The sequence below is a fragment of the Spermophilus citellus genome (genome assembly GCF_964194105.1).
Source record: "Spermophilus citellus genome assembly, chromosome: 1".
NCBI classification, from domain to species: Eukaryota; Metazoa; Chordata; class Mammalia; order Rodentia; family Sciuridae; genus Spermophilus; species Spermophilus citellus.
In genome coordinates, this window is record NC_138182.1 from 288555436 (window position 1) to 288569137 (window position 13702).

General features: G+C 46.7%; 1 pseudogene across 1 annotated transcript in view; it reads left to right on the top strand.

The window, feature by feature from the left end:
• The window catches only part of LOC308657944 (lysine-specific demethylase 2B-like), a 60553-nt pseudogene that overhangs the window by 17008 nt on the left and 29843 nt on the right, over positions 1-13702 (top strand). Inside the window, exon 3 of the transcript XR_014024382.1 lies at positions 9696-9826. The product of XR_014024382.1 is annotated as a lysine-specific demethylase 2B-like (transcript). The remainder of the gene's footprint in view (positions 1-9695; positions 9827-13702) is intronic.

The window sequence follows — 13702 nt, forward strand, 5'->3', positions numbered from 1 at the left end:
ACGCCCAGGTTGGGGACCTCATGGGTTGTGTCTGTGGGATGCTGCAGGTCCCTTCTCCTCAGAGCAGCCTGAGGTGACGCCCAGGTTGGGGACCTCATGGGTTGTGTCTGTGGGATGCTGCAGGTCCCTTCTCCTCAGAGCAGCCTGAGGTGACGCCCAGGTTGGGGACCTCATGGGTTGTGTCTGTGGGATGCTGCAGGTCCCTTCTCCTCAGAGCAGCCTGAGGGGATGCCAGGTTGGGGACCCCGTGGGTTGTGTCTGTGGGATGCTGCAGGTCCCTTCTCCTCAGAGTAGCCTGAGGGGACGCCAGGTTGGGGACCTCGTGGGTTGTGTCTGTGGGATGCTGCAGGTCCCTTCTCCTCAGAGTAGCCTGAGGGGACGCCAGGTTGGGGACCTCGTGGGTTGTGTCTGTGGGATGCTGCAGGTCCCTTCTCCTCAGAGCAGCCTGAGGTGACGCCCAGGTTGGGGACCCCGTGGGTTGTGTCTGGGGGATGCTGCAGGTCCCTTCTCCTCAGAGCAGCCTGAGGTGACGCCCAGGTTGGGGACCTCATGGGTTGTGTCTGTGGGATGCTGCAGGTCCCTTCTCCTCAGAGCAGCCTGAGGTGACGCCCAGGTTGGGTCCTCCTGGGTTGTGTCTGTGGGATGCTGCAGGTCCCTTCTCCTCAGAGCAGCCTGAGGTGACGCCCAGGTTGGGGACCTCGTGGGTTGTGTCTGTGAGAGATGCAGGTCCCTTCTCCTCAGAGCAGCCTGAGGGGGACACCAGGTTGGGGACCTCGTGGGTTGTGTCTGTGAGATGCTGCAGGTCCCTTCTCCTCAGAGCAGCCTGAGGTGACGCCCAGGTTGGGGACCTCATGGGTTGTGTCTGTGGGATGCTGCAGGTCCCTTCTCCTCAGAGCAGCCTGAGGTGACGCCCAGGTTGGGGACCTCATGGGTTGTGTCTGTGGGATGCTGCAGGTCCCTTCTCCTCAGAGCAGCCTGAGGTGACGCCCAGGTTGGGGACCTCATGGGTTGTGTCTGTGGGATGCTGCAGGTCCCTTCTCCTCAGAGCAGCCTGAGGTGACGCCCAGGTTGGGGACCTCATGGGTTGTGTCTGTGGGATGCTGCAGGTCCCTTCTCCTCAGAGCAGCCTGAGGGGATGCCAGGTTGGGGACCCCGTGGGTTGTGTCTGTGGGATGCTGCAGGTCCCTTCTCCTCAGAGTAGCCTGAGGGGACGCCAGGTTGGGGACCTCGTGGGTTGTGTCTGTGGGATGCTGCAGGTCCCTTCTCCTCAGAGTAGCCTGAGGGGACGCCAGGTTGGGGACCTCGTGGGTTGTGTCTGTGGGATGCTGCAGGTCCCTTCTCCTCAGAGCAGCCTGAGGTGACGCCCAGGTTGGGGACCCCGTGGGTTGTGTCTGGGGGATGCTGCAGGTCCCTTCTCCTCAGAGCAGCCTGAGGTGACGCCCAGGTTGGGGACCTCATGGGTTGTGTCTGTGGGATGCTGCAGGTCCCTTCTCCTCAGAGCAGCCTGAGGTGACGCCCAGGTTGGGTCCTCCTGGGTTGTGTCTGTGGAATGCTGCAGGTCCCTTCTCCTCAGAGCAGCCTGAGGTGACGCCCAGGTTGGGGACCTCGTGGGTTGTGTCTGTGAGAGATGCAGGTCCCTTCTCCTCAGAGCAGCCTGAGGGGGACACCAGGTTGGGGACCTCGTGGGTTGTGTCTGTGAGATGCTGCAGGTCCCTTCTCCTCAGAGCAGCCTGAGGTGACGCCCAGGTTGGGGACCTCATGGGTTGTGTCTGTGGGATGCTGCAGGTCCCTTCTCCTCAGAGCAGCCTGAGGTGACGCCCAGGTTGGGGACCTCATGGGTTGTGTCTGTGGGATGCTGCAGGTCCCTTCTCCTCAGAGCAGCCTGAGGTGACGCCCAGGTTGGGGACCTCATGGGTTGTGTCTGTGGGATGCTGCAGGTCCCTTCTCCTCAGAGCAGCCTGAGGTGACGCCCAGGTTGGGGACCTCATGGGTTGTGTCTGTGGGATGCTGCAGGTCCCTTCTCCTCAGAGCAGCCTGAGGGGATGCCAGGTTGGGGACCTCGTGGGTTGTGTCTGTGGGATGCTGCAGGTCCCTTCTCCTCAGAGTAGCCTGAGGGGACGCCAGGTTGGGGACCTCGTGGGTTGTGTCTGTGGGATGCTGCAGGTCCCTTCTCCTCAGAGTAGCCTGAGGGGACGCCAGGTTGGGGACCTCGTGGGTTGTGTCTGTGGGATGCTGCAGGTCCCTTCTCCTCAGAGCAGCCTGAGGTGACGCCCAGGTTGGGGACCCCGTGGGTTGTGTCTGGGGGATGCTGCAGGTCCCTTCTCCTCAGAGCAGCCTGAGGTGACGCCCAGGTTGGGGACCTCGTGGGTTGTGTCTGTGGGATGCTGCAGGTCCTTTCTCCTCAGAGCAGCCTGAGGGGACGCCAGGTTGGGGACCTCGTGGGTTGTGTCTGTGGGATGCTGCAGGTCCCTTCTCCTCAGAGCAGCCTGAGGTGACGCCCAGGTTGGGGACCCCGTGGGTTGTGTCTGGGGGATGCTGCAGGTCCCTTCTCCTCAGAGCAGCCTGAGGTGACGCCCAGGTTGGGGACCTCGTGGGTTGTGTCTGTGGGATGCTGCAGGTCCTTTCTCCTCAGAGCAGCCTGAGGGGACGCCAGGTTGGGGACCTCGTGGGTTGTGTCTGTGGGATGCTGCAGGTCCCTTCTCCTCAGAGCAGCCTGAGGTGACGCCCAGGTTGGGGACCTCGTGGGTTGTGTCTGTGAGAGATGCAGGTCCCTTCTCCTCAGAGCAGCCTGAGGGGGACACCAGGTTGGGGACCTCGTGGGTTGTGTCTGTGAGATGCTGCAGGTCCCTTCTCCTCAGAGCAGCCTGAGGTGACGCCCAGGTTGGGGACCTCATGGGTTGTGTCTGTGGGATGCTGCAGGTCCCTTCTCCTCAGAGCAGCCTGAGGTGACGCCCAGGTTGGGGACCTCATGGGTTGTGTCTGTGGGATGCTGCAGGTCCCTTCTCCTCAGAGCAGCCTGAGGTGACGCCCAGGTTGGGGACCTCATGGGTTGTGTCTGTGGGATGCTGCAGGTCCCTTCTCCTCAGAGCAGCCTGAGGGGATGCCAGGTTGGGGACCTCGTGGGTTGTGTCTGTGGGATGCTGCAGGTCCCTTCTCCTCAGAGTAGCCTGAGGGGACGCCAGGTTGGGGACCTCGTGGGTTGTGTCTGTGGGATGCTGCAGGTCCCTTCTCCTCAGAGTAGCCTGAGGGGACGCCAGGTTGGGGACCTCGTGGGTTGTGTCTGTGGGATGCTGCAGGTCCCTTCTCCTCAGAGCAGCCTGAGGTGACGCCCAGGTTGGGGACCCCGTGGGTTGTGTCTGGGGGATGCTGCAGGTCCCTTCTCCTCAGAGCAGCCTGAGGTGACGCCCAGGTTGGGGACCTCGTGGGTTGTGTCTGTGGGATGCTGCAGGTCCTTTCTCCTCAGAGCAGCCTGAGGGGACGCCAGGTTGGGGACCTCGTGGGTTGTGTCTGTGGGATGCTGCAGGTCCTTTCTCCTCAGAGCAGCCTGAGGGGAATGCCCAGGTTGGGGACTCATGGGTTGTGTCTATAGGATGCTGCAGCTCCCTTCTCCTTAGAGCAGACTGAGGAGGATGCCAGGCTTGGGGACCCTCATGGGTGGGTCTATGGGATGCTGCAGCTCCCTTCTCAGAGTAGACTGAGGGGAAGACAGGTGTGGGGACCCTCATGGGTTGTGTCCATAGGACAATGCAGCTCCCTTCTCAGAGCAGCCTGAGGGGGACTCCAGGCTTGGAGATGGGTTGTGTCTATGGGACACTGCAGCTCCCTTCTCAGAGTAGCCTGACGTGGACGCCAGGCTTAGGGACCTCATGGGTTGTGTCTATGGTACTCTGCAGCTCCCTTCTCAGAGTAACCTGAAGGGGACGCCAGGCTTAGGGACCTTGTGGGTTGTGTCTATGGGACACTGCAGCTCCCTTCTCAGAGTAGCCTGAAGGGGACACCAGGCTTAGGGACCTCATGCTATGTGTCTATGGGATGCTGCAGGTCCCTTCTCCTCAGAGCAGCCTGAGGGTGACGACAGGTTGGGGACTCATGGGTTGAGTCTATTGGATACTTCAACTCCCTTCTCAGAGTAGCCTGACGTGGACGCCAGGCTTAGGGACCTCATGGGTTGTGTCTATGGTACTCTGCAGCTCCCTTCTCAGAGTAGCCTGAAGGGGACACCAGGCTTAGGGACCTGTGAGTTGTGTCTATGGGATGCTGCAGGTCCCTTCTCCTCAGAGCAGCCTGAGGGAGACACCAGGTTGGAGGACCCTCGTGGGTTGAGTCTATAGGATGTCAGAGCTCCCTTCTCAGAGTAGCTTGAGGGGCACACCCAGGCATGGGGATTCTCATGGGTTGTGTCTATAGGATGGTGTAGCTCCCTTCTCAGAGCAGTCTGAGGGGGACACCAGGTTTGGGTACCCTCATGGATTGGGTCTATAGGACACTGCAGTTTCCTTCTCAGAGCAGCTGAGGGGGACACCCAGGTGTGGGGACTCTCGAAGGCTGGGTCTATAGGACGCTGCAGCTCCCTTCTCAGAGCAGCTTAAGGGGGATGCCAGGCTTGGGGACTCTCATGGGTTGTGTCTATGGGACATCGGAGCTCCCTTCTCCTTAGAGCAGCCTGAGTGGAATGCCCAGGTTTGGGGGCATTGTGGGTTGTGTCTATGGGATGTCGGAGCTCCCTCCTCAGAGCATCCTTAGGGGGACGCCCAGGTTTGGGGGCATTGTGGGTTGTGTCTCTAGGACATCAGATCTTCCTTCTTCTCAGAGCTGTCTGAGGGACACACCTGCCTTTGGGACCCTTTTGGGTTCGTCCAAAGGACACCAGAGCTCCCTTCTTTTCACAACAGCCTGAAGGAAATGCTTGGCTTGGGGACCTCGTAGGTTGTGTCTATAGGACACTGGAGCTCCCTTCTCTTCAAAGCAGCCAGAGGGACATGCCTGGCTGGGGTACCATTATGGGTTGCTTCTCTTAGGATGCCTGAGTTTCTCTTCTCAGAGCAGTCTCAGGGAGACACCTGCCAGGGGGCCCTTGTGGGTTTGTCTATAGGACCACCCAGAATTCTTTTCTAGTCAGAGCAGCCTTAGGGAGATATGTGGCTTGGGGACACTGGGTCATGTCTATAGAGATGCCCAGAATTTCCTTCCCCTCGGAACAGCTCCAGGCTGACACCTTTTGGGTCTTGTCTATAGGGATGCCTGGAGCTTCCTTTTTCTCAGACCAGCCTCAGGGAGATACCTCAGAATCTTCTGTGTGAATAGGCATTATATAATGAATACCTGCCACTTCTACAGCTGTTATAGTTTGGATGTGAGGTGTCCCCCAAAAGCTCATGTGGGAGACAATGCAAGAAGATTTGGAGGGCTGGGGATGTGGCTCAAGCGGTAGCACGCTCGCCTGGCATGCATGCGGCCCGGGTTCGATCCTCAGCACCACATACCAACAAAGATGTTGTGTCCGCCGAGAACTAAAAATAAATATTAAAAATTCTCTCTCTCTCTCTCTCTCTCTCTCTTTCTCTCCTGTCTCACTCTCTCTTTAAAAAAAGAAGAAGATTTGGAGGAGAAATGATTGGGTTAGAGAGCCTTAACCTAACCAGCAAACCTAATTCCTGATGGGATTACCTAGTGGTGACTGGAGGCAGGTGTTGTGTGCATGGAGGAAGTGGTTCATTGGGGGTGTGGCTGTGGAGTTTATATTTTGTATCTGGAGAGTGGATTTTCTCTCTGCTCTCTGAGCATGATGTGAGCTGGTTCTCATTGCCACACTCTTTCACTTATGATGTTCTGCTTCACCTTGAGCCCTGAGGAATGGAGCTGTCCTTCTATGGATCAATACCTCTGAAACTGTGAGCCCTCAAATAAACTTCTCCTCCTCTACAGTTGTTCTGGCTGGATCCTTTAATTACAGCAGAAAAAAAAGGACTAAAACATCAGCATTTTAAGGCAGCTGGTACAGAGCAGGTAGTGGTGCTGGGTGGCCCAGGGACTACCACCCCGGGATTCAGGGTGGCTCCTGGTGCTTAGTGTGCTGGCGGGTGGTGGGTTAGGCAGTCTGTCTACCTCCACTGAGCTCCAGCCTTAGTGGGAGGTGTGGATGGAAGCCTGGAGTTTTAGGGGCTCTGAGCTAGTGACCACTAAGGTTGCTGCTCCTCACCACCTGTGGTCCCTTTGACCCTCCTTCAGACTCCGCTCCTCCATACCCTGCCCCCCATTCTGACCTCACCCTTCTCACCCCATCCATCCTCCTGTCCCCACCCCGACTCCAGGTTCTTCCCCCATTGGGCTAGGTCAAGCAGCTAACCTAATCTGTGCCTCAGCTCACTAATTGGCAGTATGTGTTTAATGGTGCACAGAATGGTGTCAGTTGTATAAACATTGACATCCTGCATTGGATAAAATATCTTGACCTTATCAGTCTTTGATATACCATAAAATAAATTTAAAAAGTTATCTCTCTCTCTTTTCTTTTCTCTAGATTGTGAACATTTTAAATAAAATTAGAATTTGTTAAAGGTCAGGTAATACTCTGCTGTGAGCCCCATGATCCTGGGTCTTTTCCAGTGGGAGATCTCTTAGCACCAGGCCAGCTTTCCTATGCTATTTGATCAATTTACAGTTTCCTTATTTTAGGGTCATGTTGTACTATCTGTATTTACTAGGAAATCCCCCATGTTCTCCAAGTTTCCAGTTCTGTGATGTAGCTTTCTCCTATTCAACTTTTAATTTCTTCTTATTCCAATTTTCTACAGAATTCTTAATCCTATGAACTTCCACTAGTTTTCATCAGCAATATGTAAAGAATATACTTTTAGCTTACTTTGTTTTTGAGAGAATTGTCTTGTTTGAAAATTCTTGTGATAATCTTAAATAATTCTAATTAATTTCCGTTTATTAAGATGTCTTTGGGGTCTGGATGTTCAGCCTGGTGGCAGAGCACTTGCCTAACATGTGAGAGGCCCTGGGTTGGATGCCAGCACCCTCCCACCCCAATATGGAACATGTTTTTGACAGGACTTATGCATCAGAGGTATCCAGAGGTACCTATTGTTTAAAAAGATTATGTATTTAGACATACACAAATATACCAAATGACCACTTCCAAATTTGAGTGAAATTATTTTAAGCAGAAATTTCAAATGGTTTTAGAAGATAAAAGCAAGAAGGTGATATTTTCAGTGCCAACTATTGGTATGCATGATGCTTAAAACCTCTATAGATAAAATTTCCTCAGGACTCAAATCATTACAATATGTAAGAGACAAGTCAATAGCTGCTTTTTGTAGTTCAACACATTTACTAAAAATAAACTTTAAAAAAACCCAGACATTTTCTTCTTTACTTTTTAAATTTAGAAAGTATATCTGCATGTCCTATTAAAGTTGTACATTCATCAGAAAGTTAATTTCTCTTATTCCTTGCAAACAATAGTATGGGCCTTCTAAAGAGCATGATACTTCATATATTGTCAAGAATTATTGTTAGAGAACTCTATGAAGTGTTTCTGTTCAAAATATCATGTAATGGGCTGGGGATGTGGCTCAACAGGTAGCACACTCGCCTGGCATGAGCGGGGCGCTGGGTTCGATCCTCAGCACCACATAAAAATAAAATAAAGATGTTGTGTCCACCGAAAACTGAAAAATAAATATTAAAAAATTCTCTCTCTCTCTTAAAAAAATCATTTAAAACTGTACCATTGTAGGTTGATCTGTGGCTAGCACCTGTGAGGTGTGGTAGAGTGCTTGCCTAGCACCTGTGAAGCACTGGGTTTGAACCTCAGCACCACATACAAATAAATAAATTAAATAAAGGTATTGTGCTCATCTATGAGTAAAAAAATGTAGCATTGTGCTTTTGATTTCATAAATTTGAATTTCTTTTTTTGAGATTATGTATTTATTAGTACTTAATGAATTTCATGTGGGAAATGCCATGATTACATTTTATCCTAATGTTGGTATCCCTGTATACTTATAGGGTGACTTTGAGAGCAGAGTTGAATATATCTCTCTCATGTCTGTTGGATTCCTTAGGAAAATACATACACTTTTTATCATATTTCAAGGGTCGTCATATTTAAATTACTAGGAGCAGAGGTTAGATATGTTAGTATCATGAGCTGAACAAAGTGCAGGTTTAGTTTAATCATTTGTAGGAGGTTGACATAATGGTCTGTTCTTCTACTCTTGCTATGGTTGTCTAGGATGAGACATCTGGCCTGGAGAATTTTTTGACAATGGAGTTTGAACCCAAAGCCTCACATGTGCTAGGCAAGCACTGAGCCACCTATACCCCCAGCCCTTTATAAATATTATTTTGAGACAGGTTCTTGCTAATTTTCCCAGGTGATCTACCTGCCTTAGCCTCTCAAATAGTTGGGATGACAGACATGTGTCAAAGTGCCTGGTGTGTTCTGGTGGATTTGGATGTCAATATCATATGTTTCCAATGTATAATAATTTCCTAAGCTATACTATGTCCATTTTCCCACTTCTCAAGACTCAATAAAGTTTTTTTTTTTTGCATGCTTTATGTGACACTGCTGTTCATGAGAGTCTAGTTATGCAACACTTTTATTCTGATAGTCTCAACTGTGTTTCGGGTCCAATGTGTTTTCCTAGGAGCAGTGATTATTCATTTTCTATTTGGTTACACAATTAAGACACAAATTCTGTTTTTTTTTTTCCTTCTGTGGTGCCGAGGATTGAACCCAGAGCCTCCTGCATGCTTTTCTTTTTCCATAACAAAGTATCTAAGTCACCCGTGGACTGTGCTGCCCCTTGTGTTACTCTACTTTCACCACTTCCTGCATCGTGTCATGGAGGATATAGATGCTGGTGTCCTTTTAAAAAATCTTCTGCTCAGGAGGCATCACTCATTGTGTCTGCCAATCCTGTTTATCTTTTTCATTTCTTTGACTATTTGTGGCAAATATTTTATTCTATTACTGCTAAAGGGTATGCATAGAAACAAAATAAAGACAAAGATTCTTTGGAATAAGTCATCCAGTTGGTGAGTCAATTTGCCATTGGGATACACACACACACACACACACACACACACACACACCTTTTTTTTTCTTTTAACGAAGTCACTCTTTTGTGAAAGTTCAACCATGAATTGAAATAGTCTCAAAAATGTTACTTTTTCTCTAGACTAAAGTGATCAGGTTTTTAGAAGGCACACCCAGGACTTAGTGACAGCATAGAAATACAATAAGTTTACATATATGTTATTACTTCCACATAAAAACCTCTAAAAGAAGCACTTATTTTGAGTTAAATTTTAGATTGAATTATTTAAATTTGTTATAATAAATTTTTGTGTTAATAATAAACTATAGAAATAGCTGAGTATCAATTACCAGTAATCAACTGTATAAATAAATAAGCAGATATATGAAAAAATAAAAACCATATCTTAAAGATTTATTTTAGAGTAGTTTTTATCTTTATACAGAAATTTCAAAGAAAGTGCAGAGATTTTCCAGGTAGCCCTAACCTGGTTTTTCCCTTTGTTATGACTTATGGGCACTATCTTGGATGTGTTAACATTTTAGACCAGTTGTCATGAAGAAAAAATACAGGTATGCTATAACTAACTAAGTTGTATCTCCTTTGGACTCTCAGTTCTGCCTCTTCCTGTTCTAGGGCCCCATCTAGGACCTCATCCAGAATTCTGCATGCCATTCATCATGTCTCCATAGATCCCTCTGGGGGTGACAGTTTCTCTGACCTTCCTTATCCTGATGACCTTGACACTGTTGAGGAGGACCTGTCAGGTATTTTTTAGATTGTTCTCCATTAGTGGGAAGTCTAGCTCCTAGTTCTTGCCATGTAATTAATTAATTGTTCTACTATGAGCAGTGAATTAATCATGGTTCCAAATTACAGATTGTGACATAAGAAACACACATTTGTCCTCTGCCCTAAGATCCTGGTACAGAGATCCCCAAATCCTCATATTTCCTGAATGATAGTAGTGTTAGGAGCTATTAAGAGCATCTTTTGTTCTGACATTGGTCCTTTGACCTTGGTTCCTTGCACAGAGCTCCTAAATCCCGCTTGATCTCCTGGGTGGTATGAGGGTGTTTTGCTCTAATAAGGACACTTGGTTGGCTCTAGGGCAGCTTCAGTATGGAAGTCATGGGGAAGACCAAGCAATGACTAAAAGCTTGGAATTTTCAGTGCCCACCACATCCTCCTGGGAAAGGAGCTGGAGATTGATCTAACAATCCATCATGCCTACATAATTAAGTCCCGACAGAGGTCTCTTAGAGAAGTGATCTAGAAGTTTCTCAGTTGCTGAATACATTCATGCATAGGGACTCCATGTGGACAGAGTCTCCTGCACTGGGCTCCCTCCTGGACCTCATCCTGTGCATCTCCTAATCTTACTGAAATTTTGTCTTTTCTAGAAGGTCATAAAAGGTGAGCTGTACATCATGTAGCCTCTTCAGCCTGGCTTGTTTCACTTAGCAGCACACCAGATAGAATGCATAGATGGATAGTTCATTCCCTTCTATTTTGTGTTGGTTGTGAATTCAGCTATGGAAGTGCATTCTAACTTATGATCTGATTGGCATCGGTAGAGCTGCTGTGTATAATTCCTACTGATTTTATTTTGACAAAGCACTTGTTTTTTATGTTTTATCAAAGCACTTGTCTAAATGGAGATAATTTATAGGTAGCCTATTGGGTTATAGATTAGACTTGTTTTGCTTTGAGAAGAACTGTCTTCTAAAGTGTCTGTGTCTCATATTCTCCCAACAATGCCTGAGAGTGCTGGTGTCCGACATCTTGCTGCTGTTGGTGCACTGCCATTTCTTAAGAGTTTAACATTTCTAATAGCAGTGCCATGCTATTTCAGTATTGTTTTAATATGTAATTACCTAATGATATGTGATGCTGAGCATCATTTTGTCTGTTCAGATATTTACTCATTTTAACTGGGTTTTTAGTTGTTGGTTTTTAAGAATTTTTAAGAATTCTTTGTGTATTTTGAATAAAACTTTCTTTTCAGAAATGTGTTTGTAAATATACCAATCTATGGCTTGTCTTTTTGTTCTCTCTTTCACAGAATAGAAAATTTAATTTTTGTGTGTGTAGTGCTGCGGACTGAAGTCAGGGTCTCACAAAAACTAGGCAAGTGCTCTACCACTGAGCTATTTCCTATCCTTTTTAAAATTTCCCTGGCTGGCCTCAAATTTGTAATTCTCCTGCCAATTTTTCAGTGATTGGAATTGTAGGCATATAATACTACACTTGGCAAAAGTTTGGTTTTATAAAGTCCACATTATCAGTATTTTTCTTGAGTCAATTGGCTATGGGGATTGTGAGTTAAAACTCATCACCAAGGGCTGTGGAAATCACTCAGTATTAAAGAGCTTGTCCAGCATGTATGCAGAACTGCATTTCATACCATTACCAGAACACACACACACACACACACACACACACACACACACTCATCATTAAGTCTAAGATTACATAGATTTTCTTCTGTTTCCTTCTAGAATTTTTTTAGTTTTCTCACATTTATTTATAGACAACTATGAAGTAATTTTTGTAGGAGTTTCGGTTTGTATCTACATTCATTTCACTCAATATAATTTTCAAAAACTTGTTCAATCACTATTTTCTAAAAATCATGGATAATGGATTTCCTTTCAGTTTGAATTTCCAAAATCATGGCTTTGAATAATTTGGAGACAGTACTGAATTTTGTCATTTCTCAGGAATGCCAGGAAGGGGCAAGTGTGCAAGGCTGATCCTGTACTGGGTCCCAGTGGCCACTAGAGGGCACACCCACCTTCCAGGACCAGGTGGTAAAATACTACTGATATGGCAGTGTGATAATGCTAAGGTGTCATCCATGTGCAGTCTCTAGTGCAAATGAATTGTCCATAGTGACCTTTGATGCTAATGTGTCCCCATGTGGCCTCTGATACTAATCCAGTATCCATAGAGTGGGCTTGAACACTAATGCAACAGAGGCCATATGGCCTCTAATCCTAAGATAATATTCACAACATAACATCTAAAACTATATAGTAGCTGCCTGTGGCCTCTCATGTTACTATTCATACTCATTAGTGGAATATCTATATGGTAGCATCTAAGACTAATCTAATGTCTGCCCCATAGACTTTGGTATTAATATAATTTCCATAGTATACCATCAAAACTTAACATAATAGCTGCCCTGTAGCATTTAATTATATTAATTATAATATAAAACTAATATAATAGCTGATCTTTGGTCTTTAATACTAAAATAATATGCATACTATAACATCTAAAACAAGTACAATGGTTGCCCTGTGACAATTAATACTAATCTGATATCCTTACTATAGCATTTAAAATTGGTATGACACCTGCTCTGTGACCTTTAATGTTCATAATGTATCCACTCTATATATCTAAAACTAATATAATATTAGTTTATTATGTTATTCATTTTTATTATATTATAAAACTGATATAATGCAAGTATAATTTACATACTGTAACATCTAAAACAAATCTAGTATCTCCCTGTGGCCTTTGATACTAATATTATATCCATAATGTAGTATGTAATGCTAATATAATAACTGCCTGTGTCCTTTCATGTTCTTGTGGTATCCATATCTAATATGGTTTGATATGAGTCGTCCCCAAAAAACTCATATGTGAGACCATGAAATAAAATTTAGATGTGTAATGACTGGGTCATGAGAGCATTAACCCAATAGTGCATTAATCCACTGACAGGGCTTAACTGGGTGGTAACTATAGTGTGCACCTGGAGGAGGTGTGTAAATGGGGGCATTTCATTGGGGTTAATATTTTGTCCCTGGTGAGAGGGGCTCTCTTTTCTTCTTGTTTGCCATGTTTTTGCTTCTTGTTACTTTTCTCTTCTATACCTTTTGGCCATGATATTCTGCTTCATCTTGGACCAAGAGCAATTGAATTGTCTGTCTTTGGAATGAGACCTCTGAAACCATGTGCACCAAATAAGCTTTTTCTCCTCTAAAATTGTTCTTATCTGGTCTTTTGGTCACAGTGTTTAAAAAGCTGATGATGGTACTGAGAGTGGGTTTTTTGTTATGATTAGTCTGACTAAGTGTTTCAGAAGTCTTTGGAACTGGTTTCCCGGGGCAGGGGTGGGGTGGCGGGGGTTGAAATGTTTACAGATGTTGCATTTGGCATTTAATGGGTGATTCTGTTGGGACCCCTGAAGACCAGAACACCAATAGGATTGTAGAAAGCAAAGACTGGGCTTGTATAGTTTCAGAGCAGAGGACTATTGAAATTGGGCTAGAGGCCATTCATGTTACATTCTGGCTATGCAGTTGACTACATTTTGCCTGTGTCCTGAGATATTCTGTGAGGCTGAATTTAAATGTAATGGACTAATTAATCTGGCAGAGAAAATTTCAAGGCAACACAGCATTTGGACAGTGACATGAATATTTCTGGAAGCTTTTAGTCAAGCTCACTGTGATAAGAAGGATCAGAAAGCAGAGCAGATATATTTGAACAATTTCACAAGAAAAATATAAAACTGGGGCTAAGGAAGTTGTGGTTGTTGTGGTTGTTAAAGACCACTACAACCACTAAAGAGATGTTAAATCCTTTACCAGGAGACAATAGGAAAGATGGCTTGAGGG